Source organism: Eulemur rufifrons, unplaced genomic scaffold (genome assembly GCF_041146395.1).
Source record: "Eulemur rufifrons isolate Redbay unplaced genomic scaffold, OSU_ERuf_1 scaffold_43, whole genome shotgun sequence".
In the NCBI taxonomy this organism is placed as follows: domain Eukaryota; kingdom Metazoa; phylum Chordata; class Mammalia; order Primates; family Lemuridae; genus Eulemur; species Eulemur rufifrons.
Genome location: NW_027182825.1, coordinates 1,255,874 through 1,276,366, shown reverse-complemented (window position 1 = coordinate 1,276,366; position 20,493 = coordinate 1,255,874).

Genomic DNA, 20,493 nt, shown 5'->3' with positions numbered 1-20,493 from the left:
AAGTCTTAGCGCAGCTCCGCCCCTTCACGCCGGCTCCGTTGGTTCCGGAGCGGCAACTCAGTGTTTATTTTAAGTCTTAGCGCAGCTCCACCCCTTCACGCCCGCTCCGTTGGTTCCGGAGCGGCAACTCAGTGTTTATTTTAAGTCTTAGCGCAGCTCCGCCCCTTCACGCCGAGTGCTGCCGGCGGAGATGGCGCGGGCCCAGAGACCAGCAGGGGGCGCCGGGGAGAGAGAGCTGCTGGGCACCTTATGGCTCCCGAGCGGTTCCGACTTTGCTTTCAAGATGGTGCCCGCAGCGCTCCGGGGTCGGAGGGGGACCGGCTCCCCGGCAGGCAGAGACCAGGGACCGCCGCTGCCGGGGGGTTTGGCGGGCAAAGCCGCCGGGGGCCACCGGCTGAAGAACCACCGACAAAAGTAGCGCAGAGGTACAGCGCAATTCGCTGATCGGGGATTGATCGTGCCCCTCCCCCCTGGCACAGGTCCGTCCCTTCTCGTTAAGGACTGTCTCAGCCGAGACTTCCCAGGTTCCAAGCTATTCTCCCGAAAAAGCCTCCTGTCTGCAATGCCCTACGTCTCACTCGGAGATTCTGCTCTGGCTTGCGAGGGGGTCTCCAAGCAATTGGGGGTGGAGGTCAGTGAGGAGCGCAAGCCGCTTTTCCTAAAGACTGCCCCTGCCCAACCTGGGAGCGGGCGCAGCCGACTGCGCTCCGCTGGCTACTGTCTGTTCCGCGCCTTCCGCAGAGTTCCGTGATCTTAATTTCTGTTCACCTCAGACCTCACTTGCTCTGTTTGTCCCACGCTGATTCTCCGTGGATTCACACCGCTGTTCCTGAGTGGGAGCGGTCCTCTAGCGTTGGGGCAGGTCCGGATCCACGGTTCGTCGCCGGAGCGCAGATTCAAGCAGTCACCGCCACTCCGCCATCTTCCCTCCTCCAATGCTAACCTTAACACTAAACCCTAACCCTAAGCCCAACACTTAACCCTAATCCTATCCCTTTACCCTAACCCTAACCCTAATGCTAACCCCTAAAAGTAACCCTAACCATGACCAGTAACCCTAACCCTAACCTCTAACACAAACCATAGCACCTAACTCTAACCCCAAAGCTAACCCTAACCCTAACCCTTAACCCTAAATCTTAACCTTAACCCTAAGCGTTAACTCTCACGCTAACCTTTAATCCTAACCCTAATCCTAATCTTCAACCCTAAACCTAACACTTAACCCTAACCCTGTACCAAACCTAACCCCTCATCTTAACCCTAACCGTAAACCTCAACCCTAAACCAAAGTGTAACCGTTAAACCTAAGAGTAACCTTTAACCCTAACCCTAATCTCTAACCCTAAACCCTCACCCTAACACTAAACTTCATCCTTAAACCCTAACCAGAATCCTAACCCTAAATCTAATTCTCAGACTTCTTGCTTTCTTAGAGTTTAGAAAGCCTGCAATCCTCCCATGCCATGCGTGAAAGGAGGCTCTACCACTGTGTCCTGCATGAAACCCACGGGCCCATACCCAGAGTATGATAGAGTGGGTTCCCGGGTACAATCCCAGCCCCCTAAACTCCCCCCGCCCGCCTAATGCAGACAGGGCCCGTGCGCTAAGCATAAACAATACCTTTAACAGATAACCCTAACCCTGAACATAACACCCAACCCTGTTCCTATTTCTCCCCTTAACACGTAAACCTCACCGTGCGCCTAACTTTAACCTCTTATCCTAACGTTAATGCATAACCCATTTCCTGAGAACAACCCCTATCCCATAATTCTAACCCTATCTCCTAGTCATCACTGTGACACCTAATCCCTAACCCTAATTCTAAACCGCTAACCCTAACCGTAACCCTACCTACAACCCTAACACTGACAGTAACCCTTACTTCTAACCCCAACGCTATGCCTAACAAAAACCCTAACCCTTGACACTAACCCTTCACCCTAACCCCTAAGCCTTACCCTAACCCTTAACCCTAATCCTAATCCTAACCATTAAACCTAACCCTAGCTCTTAAAGCTAACCCTAAACCTTACCCTCACGACTAGACCTAACCCTGACACTAACCTAACACCTAACCCTAACCAGAAGCCCTAAAGCTAACCCGGAACCCTATCCGTAACCCCAGCAGTAAACTTTAACCCTAAACCTAAGCTCGACCCGTAACCCTCATCCTATCCTTTTACCCTAAAACTAACCCCTAAACCTAACCCCTATACCTCACCCTAACTCTAACCCCAATCCTAATACTAACCATACCCCTTCATAAAACACTAACTCCTAACCGCTAACCCTAACACTACCCAAAAACCCTAATCACGAATCCCGAACCCTAACGCTTAACCTTTACCCTGACCGTTAACCCTCACCCTAAATCTTAACACTGACCCTAACCTTAACCTTTAACTCTAAGCCTAACCCTTAACCCTACAGTAAGGAAGACCCTTAATGCTAATGGGATCCCTTATCCCTAACCCTAACACTACAGCTAAAATTAACCCTAACCTTGGATCCTTAAACCTGACCCCTAACACTTACTTTAACCCCAAACCCTAACCCTAATCCTAAGCATTAAACCTAACCCTATCTCTTAACCCTAACGCTAGCCCTTACCCTAACGCCTAGATCTAACCCTAAATCTAACCTACCGCCTAATCCTAACCTTAAGCACTAATGCTAACACTAACCCTGAACCCTAAACCTACCCGTAACCCTTAACACTAACCCTATCCGTGAACCTTAACCCTGACCCTAACCATTACCCGCACCCAAGCATTTAACCCTGATTCTAACCCTAATCCTTAATGATAAACCTAACACTAAACCCTAACCCGAAGCCCAATACTTAACCCTAATCCTATCCCTTAACCCTAACCCTAACCCTAATGCTACCCCCTAAACCTAACTCTAACCGTGACCAGTAAACCTAACCCTAACCTTTAACACAAACCATAGCACATTACTCTAACCCTAAAACTAACCCTAACCCTAACCCTAACCCTAAACCCTAACTCTTAACCTTAACCCTAAGCGTTAACTCTCACGCTAACCTTTAATCCTAACCCTAATTCTAATCTTCAACCCTAAACCTAACACTTAACCCTAACCCTGTACAAAACCCTAACCCCTCATCTTAACCCTAACCGTAAACCTCAACCCTAAGCCAAAGTGTAACCATTAAAACTAAGAGTAACCTTTAACCCTAACCCTAATCCCTAACCCTAAGCCCTCAACCTAACACTAAACTTCATCCTTAACCCTAACCAGAATCCTAACCCTAAATCTAATTCTTAGACTTCTTGCTTTCTTAGAGTTTAGAAAGCCTGCAATCCTCCCATGCCATGCGTGAAAGGAGGCTCTACCCCTGTGTCCTGCATGAAACCCATGGGCCCATACCCCGAGTATGATAGAGTGGGTTCCCGGGTACAATCCCAGCCCCCTAAACTCCCCCCGCCCGCCTAATGCAGACAGGGCCCGTGCGCTAAGCATAAACAATACCTTTAACAGATAACCCTAACCCTGAACATAACACCCAACCCTGTTCCTATTTCTCCCCTTAACACGTAAACCTCACCGTGCGCCTAACTTTAACCTCTTATCCTAACGTTAATGCATAACCCATTTCCTGAGAACAACCTCTATCCCATAATTCTAACCCTATCTCCTAGTCATCACTGTGACACCTAATCCCTAACCCTAATTCTAAACCGCTAACCCTAACCGTAACCCTACCTACAACCCTAACACTGACAGTAACCCTTACTTCTAACCCCAATGCTATGCCTAACAAAAACCCTAACCCTTGACCCTAACCCTTCACCCTAACCCCTAAGCCTTACCATAACCCTTAACCCTAATCCTAATCCTAACCATTAAACCTAACCCTAGCTCTTCAAGCTAACCCTAAACCTTACCCTGACGACTAGACCTAACCCTGACACTAACCTAACACCTAACCCTAACCAGAACCCCTAAAGCTAACCCTGAACCCTATCCCTAACCCTAACCATAACCCTAACCCTCACCCAAATCCTTAATGCTAACCCTAACACTAAACTCTAACTCTAAGCCCAACACTTATCCCTAATCCTATTCCTTAACACTAACCCTAACCCTAATGCTACCCCCTAATCGTAACCCTAACCGTTACCAGTAAACCTAACCCTAACCTCTAACACAAACCATAGCACATAACCCTAACCCTAAAACTAGCCCTAACGCTCACCCTAAACCCTAACTCTTAACCTTATACCTAAGCGTTAACTCTCACGCTAACCTTTAATCCTAACCCTAATCCAAATCTTCAACCCTAAACCTAACACTTAACCCTAACCCTGTACCAAACCCTAACCCCTCATCTTAACCCTAACCGTAAACCTCAACCCTAAACCAAAGTGTAACCGTTAAACCTAAGAGTAACCTTTAACCCTAACCCTAATCCCTAACCCTAAGCCCTCACCCTAACACTAAACTTCATCCTTAACCCTAACCATAATCCTAACCCTAAATCTAATTCTCAGACTTCTTGCTTTCTTAGAGTTTAGAAAGCCTGCAATCCTCCCATGCCATGCCTGAAAGGAGGCTCTACCACTGTGTCCTGCATGAAACCCACGGGCCCATACCCAGAGTATGATAGAGTGGCTTCCCGGATACAATCCCAGCCCCCTAAACTCCCCCCGCCCGCCTAATGCAGACAGGGCCCGTGCGCTAAGCGTAAACAATACCTTTAACAGATAACCCTAACCCTGAACATAACACCCAACCCTGTTCCTATTTCTCCCCTTAACACGTAAACCTCACCGTGCGCCTAACTTTAACCTCTTATCCTAACGTTAATGCATAACCCATTTCCTGAGAACAACCCCTATCCCATAATTCTAACCCTATCTCCTAGTCATCACTGTGACACCTAATCCCTAACCCTAATTCTAAACCGCTAACCCTAACCGTAACCCTACCTACAACCCTAACACTGACAGGAACCCTTACTTCTAACCCCAACGCTATGCCTAACAAAAACCCTAACCCTTGACCCTAACCCTTCACCCTAACCCCTAAGCCTTACCCTAACCCTTAACCCTAATCCTAATCCTAACCATTAAACCTAACCCTAGCTCTTTTTTTTTTTATTTAATTTTACAGAATCAAAGAGTCTAACAGTATATCTTGTTAGACACAGTATGTACTCATAATGTATACATTATTTCTTGTACAATGAAATAAAATAATATGGGAAATATTCATGATAAATTATTAAGTGAATAGTGCAAGTTAAAAACTATGGTTTCATATTTTTTCCCCACCCCCCCTTTCCCGAGCCAGCACCTTCAAGTGTTACCACTCCCCAAATGGTGCGCAATGCACTCATTGTGTAGGCATACCCCCATCCCCTGCCCTACACCCAACTCAGTCTGTAACCCTAGCTCTTAAAGCTAACCCTAAACCTTACCCTCACGACTAGACCTAACCCTGACACTAACCTAACACCTAACCCTAACCAGAACCCCTAAAGCTAACCCTGAACCCTATCCCTAACCACAGCAGTAAACTTTAACCCTAAGCCTAAGCCCAACCCATAACCCTAATCCTATCCTTTTACCCTAAAACTAACCCCTAAACCTAACCCCTATACCTCACCCTAACTCTAACCCCAATCCTAATTCTAACCGTACCCCTTCATAAAACACTAACTCCTAACCGCTAACCCTAACACTAACCAAAAACCCTAATAACTAATCCCTAACCCTTATGCTTAACCTTTACCCTAACCGTTAACCCTCACCCTAAATCTTAACACTGACCCTAACCTTAACCTTTAACTCTAAGCCTAACCCTTAACCCTACAGGAAGGAAGACCCTTAATGCTAATGGGATCCCTTATCCCTAACCCTAACACTACAGCTAAAAGTAACCCTAACCTTAGATCCTTAAACCTAACCCCTAACACTTACTTTAACCCCAAACCCTAACCCTAATCCTAAGCATTAAACCTAACCCTATCTCTTAATCCTAACGCTAGCCCTTACCCTAACGCCTAGATTTAACCCTAAATCTAACCTACCGCCTAATCCTAACATTAAGCCCTAATGCTAACACTAAACCTGAACCCTAAACCTACCCGTAACCCTTAACACTAACCCTATCCGTGAACCTTAAGCCTGACCCTAACCATTACCCGCACCCAAGCATTTAACCCTGACCCTAACCCTAATCCTTAATGCTAACCCGAACACTCAACCCTAACCCTAAGCCCAACACTTAAACCTAATCCTATCCCTTAACCCTAACACTAATCCTAACCCTAATGCTAACCCCTAAACGTAACCTTAACCGTGACCAGTAAACCTAACCCTAACCTCTAACACAAACCATAGCACATAACTCTAACCCGAAAACTAACCCTAACCCTAAACCTAAACCCTAACTCTTAACCTTAACCCTAAGCGTTAACTCTCACGCTAACATTCAATCCTAACCCTAATCCTAATCTTCAACCCTAAACCTAACACTTAACCCTAACAGTTTACCAAACACTAACCCCTCACTCTTAACCCTAACTGTAAACCTCAACCCTACACCAAAGTGTAACGGTTAAACCTAAGAGTAAATTTTAACCCTAACCCTAATCCCTAACCATAAGCCCTCAACCTAACACTAAACTTCATCCTTAACCCTAACCATAATCCTAACCCTAAATCTAATTCTCAGACTTCTTGCTTTCTTAGAGTTTAGAAAGCCTGCAATCCTCCCATGCCATGCGTGAAAGAAGGCTCTAACACTGTGTCCTGCATGAAACCCACGGGCCCATACCCAGAGTACGATAGAGTGGGTTCCCGGGTACAATCCCAGCCCCCTAAACTGCCCCCGCCCGCCTAATGCAGACAGGGCCCGTGCGCTAAGCATAAACAATACCTTTAACAGATAACCCTAACCCTGAACATAACACCCAACCCTGTTCCTATTTCTCCCCTTAACACGTAAACCTCACCGTGCACCTAAATTTAACCTCTTATCCTAACGTTAATGCATAACCCATTTCCTGAGAACAACCCCTATCCCATAATTCTAACCCTATCTCCTAGTCATCACTGTGACACCTAATCCCTAACCCTAATTCTAAACCATTAACCCTAACCGTAACCCTACCTACAACCGTAACACTGACAGTAACCCTTACTTCTAACCCCAACGCTATGCCTAACAAAAACCCTAACCCTAACCCTAACCCTAACCCTAACCTAAGCCCAAACCGTAACCCTAATCCTATCCTTTTACCCTAAAACTAACCCCTAAAACTAACCCCTATACCTCACCCTAACTCTAACCCCAATCCTAATTCTAACCATACCCCTTCATAAAACACTAACTCCTAACCGCTAACCCTAACACTAACCAAAAACCCTAATCTCTAATCCCTAACCCTAACGCTTAACCTTTACCCTGACCGTTAACCCTCACCCTAAATCTTAACACTGACCCTAACCTTAACCTTTAACCCTAAGCCTAACCCATAACCCTACAGTAAGGAAGACCCTTAATGCTAATGGGATCCCTTATCCCTAACCCTAACACTACAGCTAAAAAGAACCCTAACCTTGGATCCTTAAACCTAACCCCTAACACTTACTTTAACACCAAACCCTAACCCTAATCCTAAGCATTAAACCTAACCCTATCTCTTAACCCTAACGCTAGCCCTTACCCTAACGCCTAGATCTAACCCTAAATCTAACCTACCGCCTAATCCTAACCTTAAGCCCTAATGCTAACACTAACCCTGAACCCTAAACCTACCCGTAACCCTTAACACTAAACCTATCCGTGAACCTTAACCCTGACCCTAACCATTACCCGCACCCAAGCATTTAACCCTGATTCTAACCCTAATCCTTAATGATAAACCTAACACTAAACCCTAACCCTAAGCCCAACACTTAAGCCTAATCCTATCCCTTAACCCTAACCCTAACCCTAATGCTACCCCTTAAACGTAACCCTAACCATGACCAGTAAACCTAATCCTAACCTCTAACACAAAACATAGCACATAATTCTAACCCTAAAACTAACCCTAACCCTAACCCTAACCACTAACTCATAACCTTAACCCTAAGCGTTAACTCTAACGCTAACCTTTAATCCTAACCCTAATCCTAATCTTCAAACCTAAACCTAACACTTAACCCTAACCCTGTCCCCAACCCTAACCCCTCATCTTAACCCTAACCGTAAACCTCAACCCTAAACCAAAGTGTAACCGTTAAACCTAAGAGTAACCGTTAACCCTAACCGTATTCCCTAACCCTAAGCCCTCACCCTAACACTAAACTTCATCCTTAACACTAACCAGAATCCTAACCCTAAATCTAATTCTCAGACTTCTTGCTTTCTTAGAGTTTAGAAAGCCTGCAATCTTCCCATGCCACGCGTGAAAGGAGGCTCTACCCCTGTGTCCTGCATGAAATCCATGGGCCCATACCCAGAGTATGATAGAGTGGGTTCCCGGGTACAATCCCAGCCCCCTAAACTCCCCCCGCCCGCCTAATGCAGACAGGGCCCGTGCGCTAAGCATAAACAATACCTTTAACAGATAACCCTAACCCTGAACATAACACCCAACCCTGTTCCTATTTCTCCCCTTAACACGTAAACCTCACCGTGCGCCTAACTTTAACCTCTTATCCTAACGTTAATGCATAACCCATTTCCTGAGAACAACCCCTATCCCATAATTCTAACCCTATCTCCTAGTCATCACTGTGACACCTAATCCCTAACCCTAATTCTAAACCGCTAACCCTAACCGTAACCCTACCTACAACCCTAACACTGACAGGAACCCTTACTTCTAACCCCAACGCTATGCCTAACGAAAACCCTAACCCTTGACCCTAACCCTTCACCCTAACCCCTAAGCCTTACCCTAAGCCTTAACCCTAATCCTAATCCTAACCATTAAACCTAACCCTAACTCTTAAAGCTAACCCTAAACCTTACCCTCACGACTAGACCTAACCCTGAACTAACCTAACACCTAACCCTAACCAGAACCCCTAAAGCTAACCCTGAACCCTATCCCTAACCCCAGCAGTAAACTTTAACCCTAAACCTAAGCCCGACCCATAACCCTCATCCTATCCTTTTACCCTAAAACTAACTCCTAAACCTAACCCCTATACCTCACCCTAACTCTAAACCCAATCCTAATTCTTACCATACCCCTTCATAAAACACTAACTCCTAACTGCTAACCCTAACACTAACCAAGAACCCTAATCACTAATCCCTAACCCTAATGCTTAACCTTTACCCTAACCACTAACCCTCCCCCTAAATCTTAACACTGACCCTAACCTTAACCTTTAACTCTAAGCCTAACCCTTAACCCTATAGTAAGGAAGACCCTTAATGCTAATGGGATCCCTTATCCCTAACCCTAACACTACAGCTAAAAATAACCCTAACCTTTGATCCTTAAACCTGACCCCTAACACTTACTTTAACCCCAAACCCTAACCCTAATCCTAAGCATTAAACCTAACCCTGTCTTTTAACCCTAACGCTAGCCCTTACCCTAACGCCTAGATCTAACCCTAAATCTAACCTACCGCCTAATCCTAACCTTAAGCCCTAATGCTAACACTAACCCTGAACCCTAAACCTACCCGTAACCCTTAACACTAACCCTATCCGTGAACCTTAACCCTGACCCTAACCATTACCCGCACCCAAGCATTTAACCCTGATTCTCACCCTAATCCTTAATGATAAACCTAACACTAAACCCTAACCCTAAGCCCAACACTTAACCCTAATCCTATCCCTTAACCCTAACCCTAACCCTAGTGCTACTCCCTAAACGTAACCCTAACCGTGACCAGTAAACCTAACCCTAACCTCTAACACAAACCATAGCACATAACTCTAACCCTAAAACTAACCCTAACCCTAACCCTAACCCTAAACTCTAACTCTTAACCTTAACCCTAAGCGTTAACTCTCACGCTAACCTTTAATCCTAACCCTAATCCTAATCTTCAACCCTAAACCTAACACTTAACCCTAACCCTAGACCAAACCCTAACCCCTCATCTTAACCCTAACCGTAAACCTCAACCCTAAAACAAAGTGTAACCGTTAAACCTAAGAGTAACCTTTAACCCTAACCCTAATCCCTAACCCTAAGCCCTCACCCTAACACTAAACTTCATCCTTAACCCTAACCATAATCCTAACCCGAAATCTAATTCTCAGACTTCTTGCTTTCTTAGAGTTTAGAAAGCCTGCAATCCTCCCATGCCATGCGTGAAAGGAGGCTCTACCACTGTGTCCTGCATGAAACCCACGGGCCCATACCCAGAGTATGATAGAGTGGGTTCCCGGGTACAATCCCAGCCCCCTAAACTCCCCCCGCCCCCCTAATGCAGAGAGGCCCGTGCGCTAAGCATAAACAATACCTTTAACAGATAACCCTAACCCTGAACATAACACCCAACCCTCTTCCTATTTCTCCCCTTTACACGTAAACCTCACCGTGCGCCTAACTTTAACCTCTTATCCTAACGTTAATGCATAACCCATTTCCTGAGAACAACCCCTATCCTATAATTCCAACCCTATCTCCTAGTCATCACTGTGACACCTAATCCCTAACCCTAATTCTAAACCGCTAACCCTAACCGTAACCCTACCTACAACCCTAACACTGACAGTAACCCTTACATCTAACCCCAACGCTATGCCTAACAAAAACCCTAACCCTTGACCCTAACCCTTCACCCTAACCCCTAAGCCTTACCCTAACCCTTAACCCTAATCTTAATCCTAACCATTAAACCTAACCCTAGCTCTTAAAGCTAACCCTAAACCTTACCCTCACGACTAGACCTAACCCTGACACTAACCAAACACCTAACCCTAACCAGAACCCCTAAAGCTAACCCTCAACCCTATCCCTAACCCTAGCAGTAAACTTTAACCCTAAACCTAAGCCCAACCCGTAACCCTAATCCTATCCTTTTACCCTAAAACTAACCCCTAAACCTAACCCCTATACCTCACCCTAACTCTAACCCCAATCCTAATTCTAACCATACCCCTTCATAAAACACTAACTCCTAACCGCTAACCCTAACACTAACCAAAAACCCTAATCACTAATCCCTAACCCTAACGCTTAACCTTTACCCTGACCGTTAACCCTCACCCTAAATCTTAACACTGACCCTAACCTTAACCTTTAACTCTAAGCCTAACCCTTAACCCTGCAGTAAGGAAGACCCTTAATGGTAATGGGATCCCTTATCCATAACTCTAACACTACAGCTAAAAATAACCCTAACCTTGGATCCTTAAACCTAACCCCTAACACTTACTTTAACCCCAAACTCTTACCCTAATCCTAAGCATTAAACCTAACCCTATCTCTTAACCCTAACGCTAGCCCTTACCCTAACGCCTAGATCTAACCCTAAATCTAACCTTCCACCTAATCTTAACCTTAAGCCCTAATGCTAACACTAACCCTGAACCCTAAACCTAACCATAACCCTTAACACTAACCCCATCCGTGAACCTTAACCCTGACCCTAACCATTACCCGCACCCAAGCATTTAACCCTGACCCTAACCCTAATCCTTAATGATAAACCTAACACTAAACCCTAACCCTAAGCCCAACATTTAAAACTAATCGTATCCCTTAACCCTAACCTTAACCCTAATGTTACCCCCTAATCGTAACCCTAACCGTGACCAGTAAACCTAACCCTAACCTGTAACACAAACCATAGCACATAACTCTAACCCTAAAACTAACCCTAACCCTAACCCTAACCCTAAACATTAACTCTTAACCTTAACCCTAAACGTTAACTCTCATGCTAACCTTTAATCCTAACCCTAATCCTAATCTTCAACCCTAAACCTAACACTTAACCCTAACCCTGTACCAAACCCTAACCCCTCATCTTAACCCTAACCGTAAACCTCAACCCTAAACCAAAGTGTAACCGTTAAACCTAAGAGTAACCTTTAACCCTAACCCTAATCCCTAACCCTAAGCCCTCACCTTAACACTAAACTTCATCCTTAACCCTAACCAGAATCCTAACCCTAAATCTAATTCTCAGACTTCTTGCTTTCTTAGAGTTTAGAAAGCCTGCAATCCTCCCATGCCATGCGTGAAAGGAGGCTCTACCACTGTGTCCTGCATGAAACCCACGGGCCCATACCCAGAGTATGATAGAGTGGGTTCCCGGGTACAATCCCAGCCCCCTAAAGTCCCCCCCCCGCCTAATGCAGACAGGGCCCGTGCGCTAAGCATAAACAATACCTTTAACAGATAACCCTAACCCTGAACATAACACCCAACCCTGTTCCTATTTCTCCCCTTAACACGTAAACCTCACCGTGCGCCTAACTTTAACCTCTTATCCTAACGTTAATGCATAATCCATTTCTTGAGAACAAGCCCTATCCCATAATTCTAACCCTATCTCCTAGTCATCACTGTGACACCTAATCCCTAACCCTAATTCTAAACCGCTAACCCTAACCGTAACCCTACCTACAACCCTAACACTGACAGTAACCCTTACTTCTAAACCCAACGCTATGCCTAACAAAAACCCTAACCCTTGACCCTAACCCTTCACCCTAACCCCTAAGCCTTACCCTAACCCTTAACCCTAATCCTAATCCTAACCATTAAACCTAACCCTAGCTCTTAAAGCTAACCCTAAACCTTACGCTCACGACTAGACCTAACCCTGACACTATCCTAACACCTAACCCTAACCAGAACCCCTAAAGCTAACCCTGAACCCTATCCCTAACCCCAGCAGTAAACTTTAACCCTAAACCTAAGACCAACCCGTAACCCTAATCCTATCCTTTTACCATAAAACTAACCCCTAAACCTAACCCCTATACCTCACCCTAACTCTAACCCCAATCCTAATTCTAACCATACCCCTTCATAAAACGCTAACTCCTAACCGCTAACCCTAACACTAACCAAAAACCCTAATCACTATTCCCTAACCCTAACGCTTAACCTTTACCCTAACCGTTAACCCTCACCCTAAATCTTAACCCTGACCCTAACCTTAACCTTTAACTCTAAGCCTAACCCTTAACCCTACAGTAAGGAAGACCCTTAATGCTAATGGGATCCCTTATCCCTAACCCTAACACTACAGCTAAAAATAACCCTAACCTTGGATCCTTAAACCTAACCCCTAACACTTACTTTAACCCCAAACCCTAACCCTAATCCTAAGCATTAAACCTAACCCTATCTCTTAATCCTAACGCTAGCCCTTACCCTAACGCCTAGATTTAACCCTAAATCTAACCTACCGCCTAATCCTAAACTTAAGCCCTAATGCTAACACTAACCATGACCCCTAAACCTACCCGTAACCCTTAACACTAACCCTACACATGAACCTTAAACCTGACCCTAACCATTACCCACACCCAAGCATTTAACCCTGACCCTAACCCTAATCCTTAATGCTAACCTTAACACTAAACCCTAACCCTAAGCCCAACACTTAACCCTAATCCTAACCCTAAACCCTACACCTAACCCTAACCCTAATGCTAACCTCTAAACGTAACCCTAACCGTGTCCAGTAAACCTAACCCTAACCTCTAACACAAACCATAGCACATAACTCTAACCCTAAAACTAACCCTAACCCTAACCGTAAACCCTAACACTTAACCTTAACCCTAAGCGTTAACTCTCACGCTAACCTTTATTCCTAACCCTAATCCTAATCTTCAACCCTAAACCTAACACTTAACCCTAACCCTGTACGAAACCCTAACCCCTCATCTTAACCCTAACCGTAAACCTCAACCCTAAACCAAAGTGTAACCATTAAACCTAAGAGTAACCTTTAACCCTAACCCTAATCCCTAACACTAAGCCCTCACCCTAACACTAAACTTCATCCTTAACCCTAACCAGAATCCTAACCCTAAATCTAATTCTCAGACTTCTTGCTTTCTTAGAGTTTAGAAAGCCTGCAATCCTCTCATGCCATGCGTGAAAGGAGGCTCTTCCACTGTGTCCTGCATGAAACACATGGGCCCATACCCAGAGTATGATAGAGTGGGTTCCCGGGTACAATCCCAGCCCCCTAAACTCCCCCCGCCCACCTAATGCAGACAGGGCCCGTGCGCTAAGCATAAACAATACCTTTAACAGATAACCCTAACCCTGAACATAACACCCAACCCTCTTCCTATTTCTCCCCTTTACACGTAAACCTCACCGTGCGCCTAACTTTAACCTCTTATCCTAACGTTAATGCATAACCCATTTCCTGAGAACAACCCCTATCCCATAATTCTAACCCTATCTCCTAGTCATCACTGTGACACCTAATCCCTAACCCTATTTCTAAACCGCTAACCTTAACCGTAACACTACCTACAACCCTAACACTGACAGTAACCCTTACTTTTAACCCCAGCGCTATGCCTAACAAAACCCTAACCCTTGACCCTAACCCTTCACCCTAACCCCTAAGCCTTACCCTAACCCTTAACCCTAATCCTAATCCTAACCATTAAACCTAACCCTAGCTCTTAAAGCTAACCCTAAACCTTACCCTCACGACTACACCTAACCCTGACACTAACCTAACACCTAAAACTAACCAGAACCCCTAAAGCTAACCGTGAACCCTATCCCTAACCCTAGCAGTAAACTTTAACCCTAAACCTAAGACCAACCCGTAACCCTCATCCTATCCTTTTACCCTAAAACTAACCCCTAAACCTAACCCCTATGCCTCACCCTAACTCTAACCCCTATCCTAATTCTAACCATACCCCTTCATAAAACACTAACTCCTAACCGCTAACCCTAACACTAACCAAAAACCCTAATCACTAATCCCTAACCCTAACGCTTAACCTTTACCCTAACGGTTAACCCTCACCCTAAATCATAACACTGACCCTAACCTTCTCCTTTAACTCTAAGCCTAACCCTTAACCCTACAGTAAGGAAGACCCTTAATGCTAATGGGATCCCTTATCCCTAACCCTAACACTACAGCTAAAAATAACCCTAACCTTGGATCCTTAAACCTAACCCCTAACACTTACTTTAACCCCAAACCCTAACCCTAATCCTCAGCATTAAACCTAACCCTATCTCTTAACCCTAACGCTAGCCCTTACCCTAACGCCTAGATCTAACCCTAAATCTAACCTACCGCCTAATCCTAACCTTAACCCTAATGCTAACTCTAACCCTGAACCCTAAACCTACCCGTAACCCTTAACACTAACCCTATCCGTGAACCTTAACCCTGACCCTAACCATTACCCGCACCCAAGCATTTAACCCTGACCCTAACCCTAATCCTTAATGCTAACCCTAACACTAAACCCTAACCCTAAGCCCAACACTTAACCCTAATCCTATCCCTTAACCCTAACCCTAACCCTAACCCTAATGCTAACCCCTAAACGTAACCCTAACCGTGACCAGTAAACCTAACCCTAACCTCTAACACAAACCATAGCACATAACTCTAACCCTAAAACTAACCCTAAACCTAACCCTAAACCCTAACCCTTAACCTTAACCCTAAGCGTTAACTCTCACGCTAACATTTAATCCTAACCCTAATCCTAATCTTCAACCCTAAACCTAACACTTAACCCTAACCCTGTACCAAACCCTAACACCTCATCTTAACCCTAACCGTAAACCTCAACCCTAAACCAAAGTGTAACCGTTAAACCTAAGTGTAACCTTTAACCCTAACCCTAATCCCTAACCCTAAGCCGTCACCCTAACACTAAACTTCATCCTTAACCCTAACCATAATCCTAACCCTAAATCTAATTCTCAGACTTCTTGCTTTCTTAGAGTTTAGAAAGCCTGCAATCCTCTCATGCCATGAGTGAAAGGAGGCTCTACCACTGTGTCCTGCATGAAACCCACGGGCCCATACCCAGAGTATGATAAAGTGGGTTCCCGGGTACAATCCCAGCCCCCTAAACTCCCCCCGCCCGCCTAATGCAGACAGGGCCCGTGCGCTAAGCATAAACAATACCTTAAACAGATAACCCTAACCCTGAACATAACACCCAACCCTGTTCCTATTTCTCCCCTTAACACGTAAACCTCACCGTGCGCCTAACTTTAACCTCTTATCCTAACGTTAATGCATAACCCATTTCCTGAGAACAACCCCTATCCCATAATTCTTTTTTTTTTTTTTTTTTTTTTTTTCTGTCATATGATTTTATATTTTTTTTTTTTGTAACATTTTTTTTTTTTAATTTAATTTTACAGAATCAAAGAGTCTAACAGTATATCTTGTTAGATACAGTATGTCCTCATAATGTATACATTATTTCTTGTACAATGATATGAAATAATATGGGAAATATTCATGATAAATTATTAAGTGAACAGTGCAAGTTAAAAACAATAGTTTCATATTTTTTCCCCACCCCCCCTTTCCCGAGTCAGCACCTTCAAGTGTTACCACTCCCCAAACGGTGCGCAATGCACTCATTGTGTAGGCATACCCCCATCCCCTCCCCCACCCCCCACCTCAGTCTGATGTCCAATTGGTGTCGTTTCCAGATTTGTATTTAGGTGATTTTCAAGGAAACCAATTTTCTGGTGAGTACATGTGATGCTTGTTTTTCCATTCTTGGGATACTTCACTTAATATAATGGGTTCCAACTCTCTCCAGGAGAACCATAGAGATGTTGTATCTTCATCATTCCTTATAGCTGAGTAGTATTCCATGGTATACATATACCACAGTTTACTAATCCAATCATGTATTGATGGGCATTTGGGTTGTTTCCACATCTTTGCTATTGTGAATTGTGCTGCTATAAACATTTGGGTACACGTGCCTTTGTTACAGAATGACCTTTTTTCCTTTGGGTATATGCCCAGTAATGGGATTGCTGGGTCAAATGGCAGGTCTACTTGAATCTGTTTAAGATACCTCCATAATGCTTTCCACAGAGGTTGCACTAGTTTGCAGTCCCACCAGCAGTGTATGAGTGTTCCTGTCTCTCCACACCCACGCCAACATGTGTTGTTTTGGGTTTTTTTGATAAAGGCCATTCTCACTGGGGTTAAGTGATATCTCATTGTGGTTTTGATTTGCATTTCCCTGATGATTAGAGATGTTGAACACTTTTTCATATGTTTGTTAGCCATTTTTATATCTTCTTTTGAAAAATTTCTATTCATGTCCTTTGCCCACTTTTTGATAGGGTTGCTTGATTTTTTCTTGCTGATTTTCCTGAGTTCTAAATAGATTCTTGTTATCAGTCCTTTATCTGATGTGTAGTATGCAAAAATTTTTTCCCATTCTGTAGGTGGTCTGTTTATTCTCTGGACTGTTTCTTTGGCTGTGCAAAAGCTTTTTAATTTAATCATGTCCCATTCATTTATTTTTGTTGCTGCTGTGATTGCCTTGGGGGTCTTCTTCATAAATTCTTTGCCTATCTATCCCATAATTCTAACCCTATCTCCTAGTCATCACTGTGACACCTAATCCCTAACTCTAATTCTAAATCGCTAACCCTAACCGTAACCCTACCTACAACCTTAACACTGACAGTAACCCTTACTTTTAACCCCAACGCTATGCCTAACAAAAACCCTAAGCCTTGACCCTAACCCTTCACCCTAACCCCTAAGCCTTACCCTAACCCTTAACCCTAATCCTAATCCTAACCATTAAACCTAACCCTAGCTCTTAAAGCTAACCCTAAACCTTACCCTCACGACTAGACCTAACCCTGACACTAACCTAACACCTAACCCTAACCACAACCCCTAAAGCTAACCCTGAGCCCTATCCCTAACCCTAGCAGTAAACTTTAACCCTAAACCTAAGCCCAACCCGTAACCCTAATCCTATCCTTTTACCCTAAAACTAACCCCTAAACCTAACCCCTATACCTCACCCTAACTCTAACCCCAATCCTAATTCTAACCATACCCCTTCATAAAACACTAACTCCTAACCGCTAACCCTAACACTAACCAAAAACCCTAATCACTAATCCCTAACCCTAACGCTTAACCTGTACCCTAACCGTTAACCCTCACCCTAAATCTTAACACTGACCCTAACCTTAACCTTTAACTCTAAGCCTAACGCTTAACCCTACAGTAAGGAAGACCCTTAATGCTAATGGCATCCCTTATCCCTAACCCTAACACTACAGCTAAAAATAACCCTAACCTTGGATCCTTAAACCTAACCCCTAACACTTACTTTAACCCCAAACCCTAACCCTAATCCTAAGCATTAAACCTAACCCTATCTCTTAACCCTAACGCTAGCCCCTACCCTAACGCCTAGATCTAACCCTAAATCTAACCTACCGCCTATCCTAACCTTAAGCCCTAATGCTAACACTAACCCTGAACCCTAAACCTACCCGTAACCCTTAACACTAACCCAATCCGTGAACCTTAACATTGACCCTAACGATTACCCGCACCCAAGCATTTAACTCTGACCCAACCGATAATCCTTAATGATAACACTAACACTAAACCCTAACCCTAAGCCGAACACTTAACCCTAATCCTATCCCTTAACCCTAACCGTAATCCTAACCCTAATGCTACCCCCTAAACGTAACCCTAACCGTGACCAGTAAACCTAACCCTAACCTCTAACACAAATCATAGCACATAACTCTAACCCTAAAACTAACCCTACCCTAACCCCTAAATCTTAACCTTAACCCTAAGCGTTAACTCTCACGCTAACCTTTAATCCTAACCCTAATCCTAATCTTCAACCATAAACCTAACACTTAACCCTAACCCTGTACCAAACCCTAACCCCTCATCTTAACCCTAACCGTAAACCTCAACCCTAAACCAAAGTGTAACCGTTAAACCTAAGAGTAACCTTTAACCCTAACCCTAATTCCTAACCCTAAGCCCTCACCCTAACACTAAACTTCATCCTTAACCTTAACCAGAATCCTAACCCTAAGTCTAATTCTCAGACTTCTTGCTTTCTTAGAGTTTAGAAAGCCTGCAATCCTCCCATGCCATGCGTGAAAGGAGGCTCTACCACTGTGTCCTGCATGAAACCCACGGGCCCATACCCAGAGTATGATAGAGTGGGTTCCCGGGAACAATCCCAGCCCCCTAAACTCCTCCCGCCCGCCTAATGCAGACAGGGCCCGTGCGCTAAGCATAAACAATACCTTTAACAGATAACCCTAACCCTGAACATAACACCCAACCCTGTTCCTATTTCTCCCCTTAACACGTAAACCTCACCGTGCGCCTAACTTTAACCTCTTATCCTAACGTTAATGCATAACCCATTTCCTGAGAACAACCCCTATCCCATAATTCTAAACCTATCTCCTAGTCATCACTGTGACATCTAATCCCTAACCCTAATTCTAAACCGCTAACCCTAACCGTAATCCTATCTTCAACCCTAACACTGACAGTAACCCTTACTTCTAACCCCAACGCTATGCCTAACAAATACCCTAACCCTTGACCCTAACCCTTCACCCTAACCCCTAAGCCTTACCCTAACCATTAACCCTAATCCTAATCCTAACCATTAAATCTAACCCTAGCTCTTAAAGCTAACCCTAAACCTTACGCTCACGACTAGACCTAACCCTGACACTAACCTAACACCTAACACTAACCAGAACCCCTAAAGCTAACCCTGAACCCTATCCCTAACCCCAGCAGTAAACTTTAACCCTAAACCTAAGACCAACCCGTAACCCTAATCCTATCCTTTTACCCTAAAACTAACCCCTAAACCTATCCCCTATATCTCACCCTAACTCTAACCCCAATCCTAATTCTAACCATACCCCTTCATAAAACACTAACCCCTAACCGCTAACCCTAACACTAACCAAAAACCCTAATCACTAATCCCTAACCCTAACGCTTAACCTTTACCCTAACCGTTAACCCTCACCCTAAATCTTAACACTGACCCTAACCTTAACCTTTAACTCTAAGCCTAACCCTTAACCCTACAGTAAGGAAACCCTTAATGCTAATGGGATCCCTTATCCCTAACCCCAACACTACAGCTAAAAATAACCCTAACCTTTGATCCTTAAACCTGACCCCTAACACTTACTTTAACCCCAAACCCTAACCCTAATCCTAAGCATTAAACCTAAACCTATCTCTTAGCCGTAATGCTAGCCCTTACCCTAACGCCTAGATCTAACCCTAAATCTAACCTACCGCCTAATCCTAACCTTAAGCACTAATGGTAACACTAACCCGGAACCCTAAACCTACCCGTAACCCTTAACACTCACCCTATCCGTGAACCTTAACCCTGACCCTAACCATTACCCGCACCCAAGCATTTAACACTGACCCTAACCCTAATCCTTAATGCTAACCCTAACACTAAAACCTAACCGTAAGCCCAACACTTATCCCTAATCCTATTCGTTAA